We start from the raw sequence: 19,874 nt of genomic DNA on the forward strand, positions 1-19,874 counted from the left end.
TTGCAGGAGATAGAAACCTGGATGACTTGCTATTTTTCCTTTAAGACTTCCATGTCTCCACCCATCAAACGTTTTACCCTAAACTAATACATAGCGTAGTGAACACGTACTACATTGGTGGTCATCCAGATGATGTTGAAGTCCACCTATGCGATTGGGTATTTATTTTCCATATACTTAGAACCTCATAAACATCATGGGAGCAGGAACAGCAGCTTATGGACACTACCTCCGTATTCTAGCACCATGGGGCTTGTTTTAGTACCCCCACCCCACCCCTCGCATTTTCTGTATTCCCAAATGGTCTAGGATGAGCACATGTTGTTTTTTCACACTGTGAAAGAAAACAGCCAGTGAAATAAAATAAACCCACTGGGCCTAGCCCAGCAGGGTGGAGCGCAGAGAACAGCTCCAGTTTTGAAGCTAACAAAAGCGCCCAAAGGATTTCTGCGATGCTTTGACCCCAGTTCTCCCCTGGCTGAGATAGCCACAGGTTCCTGCAGTAACTCAGATTGCTCTCACTGATATGTGCAAATACACACAGATGTGTGCATGTACACCCACACACACACACACACACACCCACACTTCAGGAAGTCAGTGAGGGGCAGGCGTTATGGAGCAGGTTTAGCTTCCTACTACTTCACACCCTGGGAGGCAGCAGGGGAAGGCTCAGGTACCTGGGTCCCTGTCACCCACATGAGAGATCCAGATGGAGTTCTAGGCTCCTTATGTCTGCTTGACCCAGCCCCCGCTGATGTGACCATTTGGGGAATGAACCAACAGATGAAAGCTCGCTCGCTCATTCTCTCTCTCTCTTTCTACTTCCTCTCTCTCTCTTTCTACCTCCATCTCTATCTCTTCTCTACCTCCATCTCTATCTCTCTACCTCCATCTCCATCTCTTCTCTACCTCCATCTCTCTATCTCTATCTCTGTCTCCATCTCTCCATCCTTATCTCTATCTCTCCCCACCTTCAAGTAAATAAATAAAACTTTCTTTTAAAGTTGGTGAAAAAATAGAATTTAGAATTAAAAGATACGTTTGGGGGCTGGCATTTGATCTGGTGGCTAAGATGCTTGCATCCCACAGGGAGCAACTGAGTCCAATCTCCAGCTCCAACTCCGGACTCCAGCTTCCTGCTAATGCAGACTCTGGGGAGCAGCAGTGATGGCTCAAGCGCCCAGGTCCCTGCCACCCACATGGGAAACCTAGGTTGAGATCGTGACTCCTGACTTTGACCTAGCCCAGCCCCAGCTGTTAAGGGTTTTTGGGAAGTAAATAAGTGAATGTAGGCTCTCTATCTATTGGCCTCTAGGTAAAAGTAATAATAGAAAATTTTATAGACACATTTTTTGGATGCAAAAAAATTTTGAAATCCTTACATACAGGGATCTTCAAAAAGGTCACAGAAAATGCATTTTATAAAAATAAAAAAAAACATGAATAGGTTTTGATTGCTTTACACCAGAATGAATTTATCTTTCAGTTACATTTCCTGTAAGTTTTTTGATGTGCCCTCATGTTTATATACTTATGTATGCATATTTGTGTACGTTGATATACACGAGTCTGTTGTACATGTGTACACAACTACAACATCACTGCAAAAATTCAGAGCCTCCAAAGAAAGCCAAGAATGTCTCTCTTGATCTCCAGCCCCAGACCTCCTATCCCATGCAGAGGTTTCTTAGTCCACGCCTTACACATGTAAGTTTGCCAGCACGTTCACCATTGACCGACCTCACAGTAAAATCCCAAGTGGCTCAGACATTTTGCTTGCAATGATCAACATGTCTGTTCACAACATTTTATAATACTGACTTGTGTTTGTATGTTTGCATGGATGACATTTTCATATGTGCATTGTCCACGCAGTGCTACCTCATGGGGAACTCTCCCTGGCCATGTATAACTCTAGACTTTTAGTTGGCGTGAGTAGCAAGGGTAGGAATAATAGCTTAGTGTAGTCTCTAGAGACACAGAGATAAAAAAGAGCGAGTCTTTATGCTGGTTCACTCCCCAAATGTTCACAACTGGGCCTGTGCCGGGACCAAACCTTGGAGCTGGGGCCTCAATCCAGCCTTCCACCTGTGTGACAGGGAGCCACCTACATGAGCCAACACTGTTGCTCCCTAAGGCTTGCACCTGCAGGAAGCTGGAGTTAGGAGAAGAGCCAGGCGCTCCATCACGGGACACGAGCTTCCCAACTGCCTGTCCAAACAGTGTTTGTTTTTGTTTTTTTTTTGTAATTAACATTTTTTTAACTTTAGGAATCTCATAATTGGTACCAATTTTCCTTTCCTACAAGAAATTAGAAATGCACATTTATCCTATATACATTTAAAATGATTCTCTGTAGAGTTACTTAGGATTCATGGGATACTAGGCTTATGTGGCTTTTTAATTTAAAAGATACTGCCCCCAATGCCGTCTGAATAAGTCCTCTGCCTGGCAGTGTTGAAAGAGTAGCCAAATCTCTTCCCACACCTCACAGCATTGAAGTTACTGCTTTTTTCCAAGCTCACTCCGTTGGACAAAAAGTATTTTATTGTTGTTTCAATTTGCATCACTGTTGAGGTTGAGTCTAAATTTCAGATCTTTCAGACGTCAGCCTCTCCTATGCCACCTCTCAGTCTGCCCTAACCATCTTCATTCCTCCTGGTTACGCAGGAGGGTGCCACCAGTTGCAGGCCCAGAGCTTATAAATACAGCAAACAAGAACTTTCGCAGTAACTTGACTTGGCCATGAATAGTGCAGCCGAGAAGGGTGTGGGGCTATTGAATTCCACCCATCCCCTTCTTGGCCCTCTTCTTGGTGAACCTTCTACCTTTCTATAGCAGAAAATCCACCAAAGTGATGACCAAAGATTTGTGTATGAGAACAGCATTTGCCACTCCTGACTCTTTGCCTTTGTTGAGTCCCCCACACCTTTTGGGCCTCAGAGTCAGCACTTATTAAAAAGAGTCAATGACACCTGTTGTCTTAGTTTTCAGGTGTAAAGGTGTACCTCATCTATAGGTGTGTTACGATTAACCTAGCACCTGGTGAAAGTCCAAATGCTTTGTTCAGTTCCAACCTGTGTGAATTATTCCCTTATCTCATCCCATTCCTCCACAAGGGGTCCAAGTTCCCTTCCTGATGTCAGGGACCTACAAGTATCCACAACTAATGGAAGATGAGTCGTCCATGGGTAACTGGTCAGTAAATCCACCACTAATTCATTTTCCTGAACAGAGACCCCCTTCTCATGTTGCTAACTCACAGACTTTGTTCTTTCCTCTTCCTTCTTTTTTCCAATCTCACCCAGGTTTAAGAAAACTGGTTCTGTGATTAGACCTTTGCTTCTGATTCTTTGTTGAGAGATGGTCATGGCCGGGATCAAAGAGGAAGGGAAGTAACACAGGCACACATGTCCACACATGCATACACCTTTCTCTGAGTATCACCCCATTGCCCAGGGTTAGCATAAAGAATCAAATGAGACAGTACATAGCCAACACATTTTGTAAGTGACAAAACCCTATAAAATGAGATCTATCATTAATACTGAAATTGCCCAGGCAAAACAATATCTTTCATTGTTGTCATCCTCCAAGCATCAGCTGTCAGTCTTTCTACCAGCCAATATGAGCCTCACGGTTGTGGGGTCCTGAGCGTGGGCTAACAAGCTGGGCTGCACCACACAAGACCTGCCCACTTGCAGCCTTCTCAGAGTAGGACCCTCCTCCCATCCCAGCACTGCTCCCCTGCAATAAGAACCCCCTCTTCCTATATCTTGCTGTTATCAAGGAAGAGCCGTGAGATGCATTCTGGTCTAAGTTAGCACTCTTCATTTTCAAAACTCAAAGGGCTCTGGTCCAAAGATGAAATTATGCACGTAAGAGTAATTACAGATGATAACATCTCATCCTCAAAGATCCACTCCACTCATCAAGAAGGTTCTTTGGTAATAAGAAGTGCACGGTATCCACATTTCCATATGATCTGAAAATCCATGGGCTTTGATCCCATGTCTTGCAGGCATGAACGCTCAGCTCCTAGCTCAGCCTGGCTCATTAGACGTCAAAGACCAAGTAGTTGGCTTCCTTCATCATTTTCATTCTGGTTTCTCTTTACAGTGTAATGCTTTCACATGAATCTCCCTCACTCTGTCTGAATGGCTTCAAGTCAGTTGGCCAAGCTCAGATCCTAACTCCATAACCAGCCATAGCTGTGCGGATTCAAGTCTTAATTCCATGAGACCAGGGAGGTGTGTGGGAGACTGCACTGCCAATTACCCTGTGCGCCTCAGTTTCCTTAAAAAAGTAGAAAACAGCACCTACATGGAAACTTTGCAGAGGCTAAATAACGCAATAAGCGCAAAACATTTACAATAGTGTTCTGTGTGTGTTCAGTCTTCAAGAACTTCAGTCTCTGCTTCTCCCAACCGGAAAACAGGGAGGTGCAATGGTGCAAGATCTTATGCTAAGCAGTAGGAACACCCACCTGTGAGCTCAGACTGTGTTTTGCAAAATTGAGGCAGAATATTAGCACGGTTCCATGAAGTCAGGCTCTCTTCTTCCCTATCATATACACCTGACCATGCTCCTGGAGTGCTCATCTTGTCTATGTAACAGGTGGAGCAGGTGGCCTCCAAGGAGGTCAGAAACTTGCTTGATGAAGAGCAAAGAACCCTGCCCTAGAGCATGAGGAAAGGGGCCATAGAATTTGATCTGAATCAGGGAGAATATGGGTAATTAGAGAGGGAAACAAAACAAAAGTGGGGAGGCAAGAGCCTCCTGCTGTTCTGCTTCCAATCCATCTTCCTGCTAATGTGCATGGGGAGGCAGCAAATGATGGCCCATGTGGGAGACCAGATGGGGAGCCTAGCTGCCTGCCCAGTCCAGCCCTGGCTATTATGGCCACTTGAGAACTGAATCAATAGATGGAAGATTTCTCTGTCTTTCTCTGTCTCTCTGTCTCTCTCTCTCTGTCTCTCTCTCTCTGTATGTCTTTCTCTCTCACTGTCATTCATCCTTTCAAATAAATAATTAATTTTAAATAACGAAATACAGTAAGTGATAAAAAATTAAAAATTTAAGTTTCGTTTTCAAGACAGATCCCAAAGCAAGAGATAAATGTTTGTGCCACAGAATAAACAATTTAGCATTGCAACATAGCCCAAAGTACAAAATACGTATGTATGAATCTATAATGGTCTAAGTGAATTGTACGATAAATAACTAAATAAGAGGGAAGGGGCAGAGACACCCATCCTCCTTAGAGCAGATTCCTGGTGGTTTAGCAGGTGCTCTGCATGACACGCTCGTCTGTAAGGGTGAGACTTTCTTCCACAGGGACAGTGTAGGAAGGGGCCACACAGAGGACAGAGCAGGGGCGAATCCTGCAAACACTGGAATAGGCTGGCGCTTGAGGCCACCATCCACGGTGATAGATCCTGTTGATAGAATGTGCCCTTGGTGTGATGAGGTGAGAATGACACCTCAACCCCCTGGTCTTTCTCAAAAAGCTCCTAACTCCAAGCTGATCAGACAAATCCCCAGGGAGGGACATCCTACAATATACCTTTCCAGTACACTCCAAAGCCGTACAGTCCCCCAAACATAGGGGCACACTGAGAAGCTATTACAGCCATGAGGAAGCCAAGGAGACAATGTGGTGTCCTGGATGAGATCCCAGGGCAGGAAGAGGACATGAGAAACACTGAAGAGAACCCCAAGAACACTTTCGTTAGTGGTGCTGTGATCAGCTTCGGCTCATTATTGGTGACAAGGGTGCATATGAAGACGTTAACAATAGAGAGAACTCAATAAATGTGAATGCCTTTTGAGAAAAATTCCCCCATCCAGGTTATAATGCCTTTCAGCATAGCCCTAGGACAGAATTTGCATTTCCTTTCCAAGGAGAGAATTGTGTCTACATTACTTTTGGGAGCCATGGTCAGTGCAGGGACATAAATCTAAAAGCTCACTACAAACTCGTGCCAAGGTGGTGGAATGATCTTCAGCAAACCCGAGTTAAGATGGAAAACTTCCTGGTGTAGGAGAGTACTGACTTCCCATTCAACTTGAACATTTTTTAAGCAATAGACAAGTGCCTGGCAGTGATATTTAAGGTTAAGTTCACGAAACTGAATCAAATTTTAGAACAAAAATGACATAATGCACTCAACACTCCATTATCTCTTCCCAGATAACCCCAAAATCTTTTATGTGGAATACATTCTCCATTTTTGGTTTTTCTTCCTAATTATGCTTGGCTTTAAATAAGGTTGCAATTCGTTTACAGCTGAAGATAGTTGTCATGCCAAAATGTTCCTTCCCACAAGAATCCTATAAGGTCATGGAAAAACAAAACATTCTTTTTCAGCAACAGCAACGAGAGAAATGATCTTACCTTCTGAAAATCTTGGCATGGCTCCCTGTCATAATCCATGCGGCAGAGAAACCTCTGTAAGTCTGTAAGTGGATCATCTGATGAGCAAGCTCTCTGTCTTCTCACGTCCTCATTCTGTCCATCCTGTGTGCTCATCAAAACCCACCTCTACAGAAACACAGTCCTTAAAAATGTGGACTGTGGGAGCGGACTTGTAGTCTGGTGGTTGAGATGCCCACGATCCAGCTCGAAGTGCGTAAGTTCGAGTCCCAGCTTCAGCTCCTGGCTCCAGCTTCCTACCAGTGCAGACCCTAGGAGGCTCAAACAGCTGAGCTCCTGCCACCCGTATGGGAGACCAGGACTGAGTTCCCCGCTGCCAGCATTGGCGGCCCTAGCCATTGCAGGCATTTAAGGAGGGAACTTTTATTTGGGAGGGGGGATGGCGTGGAGGGGGGCACTCTCACTCTCATTCTCTCCCCCTCTCAAATACAATAAAATTCAAAGAAATGTGTACTCTGGGAAAAATCTGGCTGAGTTCTGCTCTGAATTCTCAAGTCAGAAGCTATGTGATCTTGGCATAAATCACTTATCTTTACTTCATTCTCCAAATATGGAAAGTGTAATTTTCCAAGAATTAAAAAAAAAAAAAAAGCCAACAGTACTTCTGCTCCCAGCTATGAAAGAACTCATCTGAGGTCAAACTTCTCACTGGGAACAAACAAAAATTTCAGGTGTAATACAGAAACAAATACACAGCTAAATGTCTGCCGGAAGAACTTGGGAATCTACCAAAATATGCAGAATTTGAGGGGTCAAGATGGCAGAGAGGGGAAACACAGCGAGGTGAGAAGGGCCTTATCCCCTACCTATCTTCATTCCTAAAAATCAAGTTCATGAAGTATAAGTGACATAAAAGAGGACTTCAAAGAGTGAATGGATAGGGCCCACGCTATGGCGTAGTAGGTTAAGCCTCCGCCTACAACTGCAGCATCATATATGGGCACCCAGTTCATGTCCTCGCTGCTCCTCTTCTGATCCAGCTTTTAATAATGGCTTGGGAAAGCAGTGGAAGATGGCCCAAGTGCTTGAGCCCCTGCACCGATGTAGGAGACCTGGAAGAAGCTCCTGGATCCTGGCTTCGGATCTGCCCAGCTCTGGCTGTTGCAACCATTTGGGTAGTGAGCCAGAGGATGGAAGACCTCTCCCTCTGTCTCTTCCTTTCTAAATAACTCTGACTCTCAAATAAATAAATAAATAAATAAACCTTTTGAAAATGTTAATGGATAATTGAACTGAAAGATATGGTCATTTTGGTAGAAAGACTTTTGAAATCCATGTAGTTTTCCATAGTACATATTTTCCACGAACTCTTTGAAGGCACCTGTATGCATGGATTTTTTTATTGCTTGCTCCAAAATTTATAATTTAATTCCATTTTCCATGCATTTTAAAGTACCCCTTGGAATAACAAAAGGCATAGCTATCACATATATGTTGATGAGTTTTGACAAATGCATACACCATCATACTGGAGATGATGAAGACCTGCACCATCCAGGAACACTCCTGCCCACCTTTGTGGCCGTTCCCACCAACACACACTGCCCAGGCAACCCCTGACCTGACTCCTATCAATATAACTTGTAGTTCCTGCTACAGAACTTCATATGCATGACATCATCCACACATGATACATTGTACGTGACCCCTTTGAGTTATGTTTTGCTTCTTGTGAGATTCATCCACATTTGGAGGCTTATCAGTTGTTCAATTCTTCTTGGTGATGCTTCACGTATTTTGAAAGTCTGTATTCAGGAATACGCCTAAAGGACCCCTGTGTCTTCTTTATAAACCAATTCTCCTACCATGACAACATTGTCTTGAAATCTGTTTATTACTAATGTAGCTATGTGTACTTTGACATGTGAATTTTGCATAGGATACCTTTTACTATCCTTTGACTTTTTAAGTTGCCATAAATATCTTTGTAAACAGCATGAAGTTGGATATTGCTTTCATCCAATCTGAAAATCCCTGTCTTTTAATAAGAGTGGCTAATTCATTTACATTTAATGTAATTACAAATACCATTGGACTGCAGTCTGTCTTATTTATATCTTATTTGCTACTTCTATTCCTTTTTTCCTATTTCACAGACTCATTTTTACCATTGTCTCTATTTCTTTTAAGATTTTACTGATTTTTTGAGAGGCAGACATACAGAGAGAGAGAGAGAAAGAGGGGCAGAGACAGAGACAAGCAGAAAGTTCTTTCCTTCACTGGCTCACTTGCCAAAAGGCCAGAGCTGAACCAATCTGAAGCCAGAAGCCAGGGGCCAGGATCCAAGAGCAAGGGGCCAAGAGCTTCTTCCAGGTCTCCCATGCAGGTGCAGGAGCCCACGCACTTGGGCCATCTTCCACTGCTTCCCCAAGCCATAAGCAGAGAGTTAGATGGGAAGAGGAGCAACTCAGACCTGAACTGGTGCTGATATGGGATACCAGTGCCACAAGAGGTGGCTTAGCTGACCCTCTTTGTCTCTTTTATTGGCTATTTTTAATAGTTGCCCTCAGGATAATAATAGGTAACCTTAACTTTTCACACTTTTCCTTGAATTAACATTAATACTTTATGCACACTTTAAGAACCCATAACAATATTTCACTCATATTCTTTATCTATTATCTCAAGTATGTTCTTTATCTATTATCTCAAGTATTATTTTATAAAATAATATACTCCTAATTTTTCTTTTTTTTTGTTGTTTGCTTTTAGTTTTATTCATTTGTAAATAATTGTCTTTATTTTTTTTTACTTTTTTTTATTAAACTTTTATTTAATGAATATAAATTTCCAAAGTATAGCTTATGGGTTACAATGGCTTCCCCCCTCCCATAACTTCCCTCCCGCCCGCAACCCTCCCCTTTCCCGCTCCCTTTCCCCTTCCATTCATGTAAAGATTCATTTTCAATTCTCTTTGTATACAGAAGATCAGTTTAGTATCTATTAGGTAAAGATTTCAACAAATTTTGCCCATATAGCAACATAAAGTGAAAAAACTACCATTGGATTACTAATTATAGCATTAAATAGCAATGTACAGCACATTAAAGACAGAGATCCTACATAATTTTTTTTCAAATTAATTAATTTTCTATGCCATTTCCATTTTAACACCAGGTTGTTTTTTTTTTTTTCATTTCCAATTCTCTTTATATACAGAAGATCACTTCAGTATATAATTAGTAAAGACCTCATCAGTTTGTGCCCACACAGAAACGCAAAGTATAAAAATACTGTTTCAGTACTAGTTATAGCATCACTTGGCTTTAGACGACACATTAGGGACAGATCCCACATCGGGTGTAAGTACACAGTGACTCCTGTTGCTGATTTAACAATTTGACACTCCTATTCATGGCGTCAGTAATCTCCCTAGGCTCTAGTCATGAGTTGCCAGGGCTATGGAAGCCTTTAGAGTTCGCTGACTTTGATCTTATTCCGATAGGGTCATAGTCAAAGTGGAAGTTCTCTCCTCCCTTCGGAGAAGGGTACCTCCTTCTTTGATGGCCCCGTTCTTTCCACTGGGATCTCACTCACAGAGATCATTCATTTAGGTCTTTTTTTTTTTTCCATGATATCTTGGCTTTCCATGCCGGCTATACTCTCATGGGCTCTTCAGCCAAATCTGAATGCCTTGAGGGCTGATTCTGAGGCCAGAGTGTTGTTTAGGACATCTGCCCATTCCCAGTGCTATTCATCTCTTCCAGAATTTCCACGCTGTAATATTTGTTTTAAGCTGCATTTATCTTTCAGTATTTTGCATTTTTTAAAATGTTATTGCAAAATGTGTCTTTTTAAATTCAGTTTTCCAGTTAACTGACAGTGTAATATAAGAGGTGTTACTGACTTTATGTTGACCTTGTTAACAGTAAACTTATTAAATTCACTTGTAAATTAGAATTTTTATCTGCAGATTATTTGGGGTTTTCCTCATCACAGTCATATTGTCTGTGAATAGTAAATGTTATTCGTTCTTCCAAATACCTGTGACCTTTGTTTCTTTCCTTGCCTTATTGTGCTGGCCTGAGTTATAATGCAGGGCTGATAAAGGTTGTGTTACTCTTTCTTGATCTCCCTGTGACAGCTTCCAATATTTGATCATTAAGGATGAAGATGATCTGAAGGCTGTGAGTTTCTTATAGCTACCCCTTATCACAGAGAGAAAGCGTCTTTCCTTTTTTAGCCTGCTAAATGCTTCTGAATTAAAATTATGACTTTAACATACCTATGTTATTTTCACATCCATGTTCTCATTAGACATAATTACAGAAAGAGAAGAAGTACATGCATGTGTGAGTCTGTAAGGGCTAGTAAATCTTCATTATGGAAAACATTTTACATTATTGAAAACTATATATGAGTCTTTCTCCTGAACACAGACAAAAGGGTAGCAAATGCAATACAGCATGATAGTAAGTGGCTAGCATGTCATAATCAAGTGAGAGTCATTCAAAAATACAAATTTGAGCTAACATTTGAAAATTAGCTAATTAAATTCACCACATTAAAAAGAAAAAGTCGTGTGATTATCTCAGAGTAACAACGAAGCATATGCTTATTTAATGTGTCATAAATAAAATATACACACTAAAAGCTACAATGTGCAATTGACTATAAATAAAAAGAAAGATAAAAACCATGCCTATTGATTGAAAGGGTCAATATAATAAATATTCCAATTTGCCCAAACCATCTGTAAATTTAATGCAATGTCGATCAAAACCCCACTATTTTGTGTAGAAATTGAAAATGGGCTATTAGAATGTATATGGAACTGCAAAGTGATGTTAAAGAAAGCTATAACCACACACTATCAGATAGTAGAACTTACAAACTACAGTTCCACAGGCAATATGCTGTTGGCACAACTGTAAACAAACCGGCGATGAAATAGAACAGAGTTTAGGAGGCACACTGGACAAATACGCGATCACTTGGATTATGACAAAGATGACACAATGTTACTAAGCTGGTGCCCACTGAGGTGTGCTCCCTTTTTTTAGGTTTTTGTGCAGAAAATCACTGACACTCAGCTCTGCTTTCCCCCACAATAACCAAATCCAGACAAATTGTAAACAAGCCAGCAATTCTTATAATCAAGTAACACTAATATTTCTTGAATACAGCACCAAAGAGTGCTATCCACAAAGGAAAAGGGCAATAAATTAGACTGCATTCAATAACTTTTGTTTATCATAAAACATCATTGAGAAAAAGACAAGTCGCACTGGGACAAGATGTTCGAAGTGCACATGTTTGGAAAGAACATGCGTCCAGAATACAGCGGGCGTGTGAAAATCACCAAGGAAAGGAAAGACAATACAAAGGAGTAGAAAAGAGGGATGCAATGTTTCAATAGACACTGCTCTCGGGACGATGCCAGAATGGCCAACAAACACATGAGAAAATGTTCATCATTAAACACCAGGGAAATTCAAGTTCAAACCACTGTGAGATCCTGCTGCGAACCTGCCAGGGTGGTTACAGCGCCAGAATGCCTGCAATGAGAAACGGAGAAAGTCCTTAGTCCCGGGGATGATGTGGAACAACTCAGATTCCCATACAACATAAATCGCAACCATTTGGAAAACCATGTGATGACACTTAAGAGAGCTGAGCAATTCCATTCTATATGACCCAGAAATTCCACTCCCAGGATTAAACCCAACAGAAATTCCCACTATGAATAAGCCTACAGACACGTATGAACATGTTCATAGAAGCATTGTTTGTAAGATCCCCAAGTTGAAAACTACTCAACGTTATTAATAGCAGAATGGATAAGTCAGAGGCAATATATTTATTTTGTGGACTAAGTTATTGCTTTATCCGGCATCAATTTTACGAACAAAATGAGTGATGACAAGGAAAGACATGATGTATAATGTCCATTCACAAAATCTTTCAAAAACTGACAAAATTAATCTACAGTGACAGAAATTAGAATATTGGTTATCCTGGGGTCAGTGTTGTGGCGTGGTAGGCTAAGCCTCCACCTGCAGTGCCGGCATTCTATCTAGGTGCCGGTTCAAGTCCCAGCTACTCCACTTCCGATCCAGCTCTCTGCTATGGCCTGGGAAAGCAGTGGAAGATGGCCCAAGTCCTTGGGCCCCTGAACTTATGTGGGAAACCCAGAAGAAGCTCCTGGCTCCTGGCTTCAGATCGGTGCAGCTCTGGCTATTGTGGCTATTTGGGGAGTGAACCAGCGGGTGGAAAACCTCTCCTCTCTCTCTCTCTCTCTCTCTCTCTCTCTCCCCACCCTGCCTTTCTGTAACTCAAAAAAAAAAAAAAAAAAAGGTGAGATACAAAAGAAATTCCAGGACATGGAAAAAAGTGATGTATTAGAAAGTGGGGACTGGCGGGAGGCTTTCTCACTCCACACTCTCCCTTATTTTATTGTCCTTAACAATGGCATTTGTGCAGTCCATGAAGACGTGAAAGTAAGCGACAACTGGTAAGCAAGGCTGAGTCGCACACGTTGTCAGGAGGAAGACAGATCTTTTCAGGACTTCCAGTGCAATGGGAACACAGCAGGGGTAACAGAAACATGAATGTTTTAGAGAATGAAAGAATCCTTGTGGAGTAGAAAGAGCAGGTTCCTGAGAGTGCTGGAACACAGAGTAGGTTAACTCCGATTAAATGATCTTCAGAACTGGGCAGTTTGAACAAGAATGAGACTCTCAGATGTAAGCAAAGCGATACGGGCGGGCATTTAGCCTCATGGTGACGACGCCCGCACCCCGTATTGGAGTTCCTGGGTTTGAGACCTGACTCCAGCTTCCTGCAAACGCAGCCCTTGGGAGAACACAGCGACAGCTCGAGTGCTTGGGTTCCTGTCACTCATGTGGGAGACCCGGATGGAGTTCCCAGCTCCTGGCTGTTGTGGGCATTTGAGGTGTGACTCCGCAGGTGAAAGTGTGTGTGCACACGTGCCTGTGTGTGTGTGAGAGTGTGTTTCCCTCTTTGTATTACTATCTGTATCTCCCTGCTGCTCTCTGTCTCTCAAATAACAAGCAATCAAACACAAATCAATAACTATCAGCAAAAGCAAAGCTTGGACATGATAAATCACACACGTATTCCCCTTGAAATAATGTAAGTAGGAGTCAGCGTGCACACGTATTTTGTGACTGGCTGATGTTATTTACATTGGGACTTGTCTAGTATTGCTGGCGTGCTTAGCAAGTTTCCATTACTTATGCCCTTGTTATTTCTGGGGATTCTGACAGAGAGATAATTTAGTGTCTTTCTGATTCTTCAAGTCCAGAAATGTGATCTCTCCACACTCCTTTCCTTCACGTTGGCCTTTATGAGTTCTGCTCTTCCAACACGAACACAAGGCATCATTTTATCAGAGTCACCAAGAAAATTACTTCCACTTGTTTGGTTCCTGGGTTGAAAGAAAGAAAGGGGGCCGGCGCTGTGGTGTAGCGGGTGAAGCCATTGCCTGAAGTGTCGGCATCCCATATGGGCGCCAATTCTAGTCCTGGGTGCTCCTCTTCTCATCCAGCTCCATGCTATGGCCTGGGAAGGCAGTAGAAGGTGGCCCAAGTGCTTGGGCCCCTGCACCCACATGGGAGGAACCTCCTGGCTCCTGGCTTCGGATCCATGCAGCTCTGGCCGCCGCGGCCATCTGGAGAGTGAACCAGCAGATGGAAGACCTCTCTCTCTGTCTCTACCTCTCTCTGTATCTCTGTCTTTCAAATAAATACATAAATCTTTTTTTTTTTAAAGGAAAGGCAGGCAGGTCCGTCTTCCTTGCCTGCAATTACGTTGAATGAGAGTAGAAGAAGCTGCAAAGTAAGTAATCTATTAAAGGCATCATTTTAATTTATAGTAGCAGTCACTTTTCGTGACTTTGGGGCAGGCCCTCATTAGAAAAAGCCATATACACACTGGAAAGAAAGTTTCAGGGGGTGTTTGTAAAAGGGTGATTAGAAGTCAGATTTCCACGCTCTGTGCCAGTGGGCACCGAGGAAGGAGGGTGGGCTGGGGGCACATGGTGGCTAGACAGAACGTTAAATTGGTATTAAACACTTTTCCATATGAAGGAAGTGTCCCCCTGCCAGAAGCCAGGAGCTGCGAGATGGATTTCCATGCAGGGGCTGCTGTGAGAGTGCCGGGTAAACTTGGAAAGATGGAGGGGTCAGCGGGGTGAAGACCCAGGACGCGGAGCGCGTCTGGCTCCACTTCCTCACAGACTCGGGGAACTTGGCACCCGGCAGCAGGAGGAAGGGTCTTACATAAACACACAGCCCCACCGACTCCTTTTTTCCATAGAGTCAACCCAACCCCGAAATATATTACCAAAATAGAACAAAGCTGGCTTCCAGCAGTTTTTACCACACCGGCCCATAAGGGATTTCTTGTACCTCGTCCAAAGCCGAGTGGGGAGAATGACAGCTCGGGGCCCCAGCTTCTCAGCGGTACTTTCCTCTGCAGACCACCGCCTGACCTCCTTCCAGAGCTGGGCTGCAACAAAGACCCCGTTGAGCAAAATGCAGCCCATATGGAGCAAGAGGGTCTCCCAGACAGGCGCCCCCACCTCCTCTCATTTGCAAAGTCTTCCTAATAAGTACCACGTGGATTCCTGGCTACCCCTGGGGTCTCGGTAAGAATTTCCTAGCAGCGCTCATACCCCCCAGCCGGTCTTTAACTAACCCTAGTTACGAAGCAGTGTAGCTGGCGATGGTCTGGGAAAACAACCTTGGCCTTTCTGAAATAAGGAATGCTGTGCACATTTGGAAGTCTTTGCAAAGCTGGCCCCCAACCCCCTTCACACGTACGGTTCTGGAGACCGCATTACGGAGAGTGTGAAAAGCACAAGTTTCAGAATCAGACACACTCGGATAGGTCCAGCTGTTACTGGAACACATTCCGTGAACTCTTCTGGCCTCAATCTCTTCATTAGCAAAATAGAAGGAGAATGATATGTGCTTATGCGTTAAGAGAGTTAAGTGAGAGAAGACAGGCTATGTCTGGCACATGGGGATTTCATAAATCTGAGTTTCCTTCTCCCACACGGAATCTGACCTGGATTTAGCGTGGCGCGTACATCCGGTAAGATTAGAGAGCCATAAGGGTATCATCTTGGAATTATAAATAACAGTCTGAAACCTCAGCCAGAAATTCCTTGCAGGACAGAGTTCTGCAAAATATCTTTGGCCTAAGGCAACTCCATCAACCCCGAGAAAGTGTCTTTGTTACAGTCTTTTGCAACATTCAGGCAGAAGTTGAGGGTCCTTACGGGGAGGTTCACGCCAAAGGAGCCAGCCCAGAACAGAACCAGAGCAGGCTGCAGTCGGGGAAATGCCTAGAACACAAATACACCCAGCCTCATAAAATGAATGGCTTCCGCAGAGCCGGGCTTTGCACACTGACCTCGACCCAGAATCCGCTGTCTTCTCGCACCAGACAGAGCGGTTTTACAACGACATAAAATTCCTGATGCCAGCAGGGCACAGTTCAGAGGGAGGCGGTGTGGCTTTAAAAGAGCGTGCAAGGGGCTGACGCCGTGGCTCACTTGGTTAATCCTCCGACTGTGGCACCGGCATCCCATATAGGCACTGGGTTCTAGTCCTGGTTGTTCCTCTTCCAGTCCAGCCTCTGCTGTGGCCCTGGAGGGCAATGGAGGATGGCCCAAGTGCTTGGGCCCCTGCACCGGCGTGGGAGACCAGGAAGAAGCATCTGGCTCCTGGCTTCGGATCTGCGCAGTGTCGCCCATAGCAGCCATTTGGGGAGTGAACCAATGAAAGGAAGACCTTTCTCTCTGTCTCTCTCTCATTGTCTACAACTCTACCTGTGAAATAAAAAAAAAAGAGCGTGCAGACCATATGGTGCAGCGGGTTAATGCCCTGGCCTGAAGCACCTGCATCCCATACGGGTGCTGGTTGGAGACCCGGCTGCTCCACTTCTGATCCAGCTCTCTGTTATGGCCTGGGAAAGCAGTGGAAGATGGCCCAAGTCCCTGGGGCCCTGTACCTGCGTGGGAGACTCAGAAGAAGTTCCTGGCTCCTGGCTTTGGATCGGTGCAGCTCTGGCCATTGCAGCCAATTGGGGAGTGAACCAGCGGATGGAAGACCTCTTCTCTCTCTCTCTCTCTCTCTCTCTCTCTCTCTCTCTCTCTCTCTCTCTCTTTGTCTCTCCCCCTGTCTCTCCTCTCTCTTTGTAACTTTGACTTTCAAATAAATAAATCTAAATTTTAAAATAAATAAAAGAGCCTGCAGACCAGAGCAGAGAAGAGCCTGAGTAAGGGACTCCTCCACCTGTGAGAAACAGGTACCTGGGCATTTGTTGGGAGAGCATGCACACCCTGCAAACCCGGGGGTTGGCAGAGAACCGTCGGGCATCTGGGAAAGAAAGAACGAATGAAAGAAAGAAAGACCAGAGGCTTAGAGAGAAACCATTTACTAAGACTCCCTGAGTTGGCAGCTGGGGGCAGAACTTACACACTTCAGACTCTCACCATGGGAATGTGGACCATTCCGTCCACACGGCTGCAAACTACCCCCAGACATAGGGCCCTCTCGAGTGTATTATTTGAGGAAAGGAATCATTGTAGTTTCTAAAACCATGACTCCAGACATCTTTCCATGCATGATTTAAATCAATAAGACCAACCATGTCATGACATGGGAAGGTGCAGACGGGACGATCCGTGCACCTGTGAGAATGTCTTTGCAGGGAGTAGATGACCAGCATCTCAAAACGAGATGCGTGATTAAAGCAATGACTCCAACAGGTGTTCCAAGGATGAGGATGGAAACAGGAGACCCTCCGAGCTGCCACTTCCAGATGCAAAGAGGAATCTTTTGTTTCTCTATTTGCTCACTACTGGGTGTCTTTGTGGCTTTCTTAGATTGATCACTGGTGGTGATTTTGTTGTTGTTGTTGTAACAGATTTGCATTTATTTCATTAGGTATTATAAGACAGTTTTCTTTTTTATTATTTTAGGTCTCTTTCATCATCTTGGAACTCATTGGTTTGTTGTGGGTGCATTTGATGGGTGTTTAAATCAAATATGTTGAATTGTGAAGTCAATCTCTACCACCATTGCATCAATGATAGTACCAGCTCCATGCATTCATTAACGAATGGCAATGAGCTGTGCCCACCACTACGTGGCGCCCATGAGGGAAGCTGATCTGGAAGAGACACTTCCTGTTGCCGGGCCACACTCCTTACAATAAAGCTTATTCCCAGAAATGCTGATTTTAATTCCAACGTTTCACGTTCCAATGAGATATTCAGTTTCTACTCATGGATAGAGCCTCTCAAGACACAAACAACAAAAAGCAGAGCAAAATAAAAATAATGACGAAAATCCAAGCAGTACCATCTTCTCTGCCTTCCACGAGTTGAGAAACCAATTGCCAGAATCGCATTCAGAAAAACAGCCACTAAATCTCTGTGTGATGATACGCCTGTAGTCATGCTATAGTTTGAAAGAATGCTTGACTCGTATTTCTAACTAGCTGCCTTAAGAATTTGTTAAAAGAAAAAAAAGTGGGAGACCGAGAAATTTCCCCAGAACTTAGGAAAAAAGGAAATTTGAGACAATGATGAAGCAAAAGAAAATTAATTGTCAGTCATAGCTGGTGGGTTCAAGCTGATATAACTTTTAGGGAGGGAAACTCTGCAATATCCATCAAAATTTAACATGCATGTGCCTTTGACCTGGCAGTCCTACAGCTAGAAATATGAAATATCCTACAATAACACAATATAGCCCCATGGGTGGTTATCACAGCATTATTCGTAACACTGAAAACTTGGAGTTACCCACATCTCTACCGACAGAAGCTACTTGGGTCAATCATGACATCAGCTGCTTCCAAATGATGCAGAGTATCTCCTTCGCAGCCCCTGGCTGCCAGAAACTCATTGAAGAAAACAATGAACGTGAACTTCGCACTTTTTATGAGACGTGCATGGCCACAGAAGTGGCAGCGGCATTCTGGGTGAAGAATGGAAGGGTTCTGTGGTATGAATCAGTGAGGGGAATGACATAGCAAGGTTTTCCCATTAAGTGTCTTGACCCATGGCCGGTCTGCCTACTGTAGAATGAGGGGCATCCCTGCAAGGAGAACAGGAGAAAGAAAGTGCTTGTCTATTGGGGGCTGCACTGCCAACGCCATCTTGATTGTTCTCAACTTGGTTATTGTGTAAAAAAAAAAAAAAAAAAAGGATAGAAAGATACTGCTGGATTGACTGGCACCATGGTGCCTCATCGCCCGGAGCCTAGAAGAGCAAGCAGAATCCTCAGTCTCTTCAATCTCTCTGAAAATGATGTGCACCAGTATGTTGTAAGAAAGCCCATTTGAGGATCTCTCTCTCTCTCTCTCTCTCTCTCTCTCTCTTTCTCTCTCACTCCAACTTTCAAACAAATAAATCTTTTTTCAAAAGAGATGTGTCTGCTATCATTCTCCTTAGACATTCCAGAAGTTCAGGGACTTCTTCTGTCCATTGGCTCCTAACTCTGATCCAAGAGACAGAAGAAGAGGTATTTTCACTTCCTGTGACCTCCAGTCCCAGAGCCTAGAGGAACTGTGTCCTTTCTTGCCACCAACAGATTCATAGACAGCCTGGAATAACCGAAGCATAGCAAAATGGAGCAGTTACTCATAGTGTATTGTATTGGGCACCCTGAGGCCATACTCTGAGCTTTCTAGAACACTAATATGGTTTCCAAGTTTAAGAATTACCCAGGTGAAGTACACATGGCCCACTAACCACAGAATTAACATCATGTACATTGCTTTAAGTTTATACTTTTCTCTATATATATATATAGATATAAGTCTATCTTACTATAGTTCTTGGCAGATGTGTCCTGGAAATTTTTGAATGTATACAGTCCCACTAAACAGCATATCTATACCACACTGGCTATCTGTAAAGACAAGGATTTCCAAGATCAGATGAGGGAAGGGGGAAGTTCAGTGGCATAGAACCCATAGTTCCCCCCAAGTAAAATAAAAGCTAAAAGGAGATTGTTGGCAAACACCGGTATTTGAGATTTACTTAAAACTCTCCCATACTTCTGTGCCTGTGCTCCCAAATGCAAACTCTTTCTCCATGTGAGTCTCACCATTTTAACCTGATCTCCATCTCATTTTTAATAACTAATCTCATTATCAATTTCCCTGTTGCACAGGTAAGCATTTCACTTAGGGCTCTTTCTTCCAGAGGCCATAGAAAATGCAACCAAAAGTGACAGAGGATAAAGGAGGGTCCACAGTTCACATAAGGAAAGCCCCGTAGGAGGTCTGAGATTTGGGGCTGAGAAAAGGGACAGAAACACCACCGTGTCTGCCTCTGTCTTGGTCACACGTTGCCTCTAGTTTCCAACAGTCTCTTCCCGCACTGTCTCGGGGTGGCCAAGCTGCCCTGCACTGCCACACTGCTCCAGGTTTTGCAGGAAAGGGGAGGTTC

At 43.6% G+C, this 19,874-nt stretch overlaps 1 pseudogene; it reads left to right on the forward strand.

Moving 5' to 3' along the window:
- Positions 1 to 18,277: 18,277 nt before the first annotated feature.
- LOC133769649 (small ribosomal subunit protein eS6-like) lies at positions 18,278 to 18,763 on the forward strand (annotated as a pseudogene).
- Positions 18,764 to 19,874: the final 1,111 nt, after the last annotated feature.

The sequence above is a fragment of the Lepus europaeus genome, chromosome 11, assembly GCF_033115175.1.
Source record: "Lepus europaeus isolate LE1 chromosome 11, mLepTim1.pri, whole genome shotgun sequence".
Lineage (NCBI taxonomy): Eukaryota > Metazoa > Chordata > Mammalia > Lagomorpha > Leporidae > Lepus > Lepus europaeus.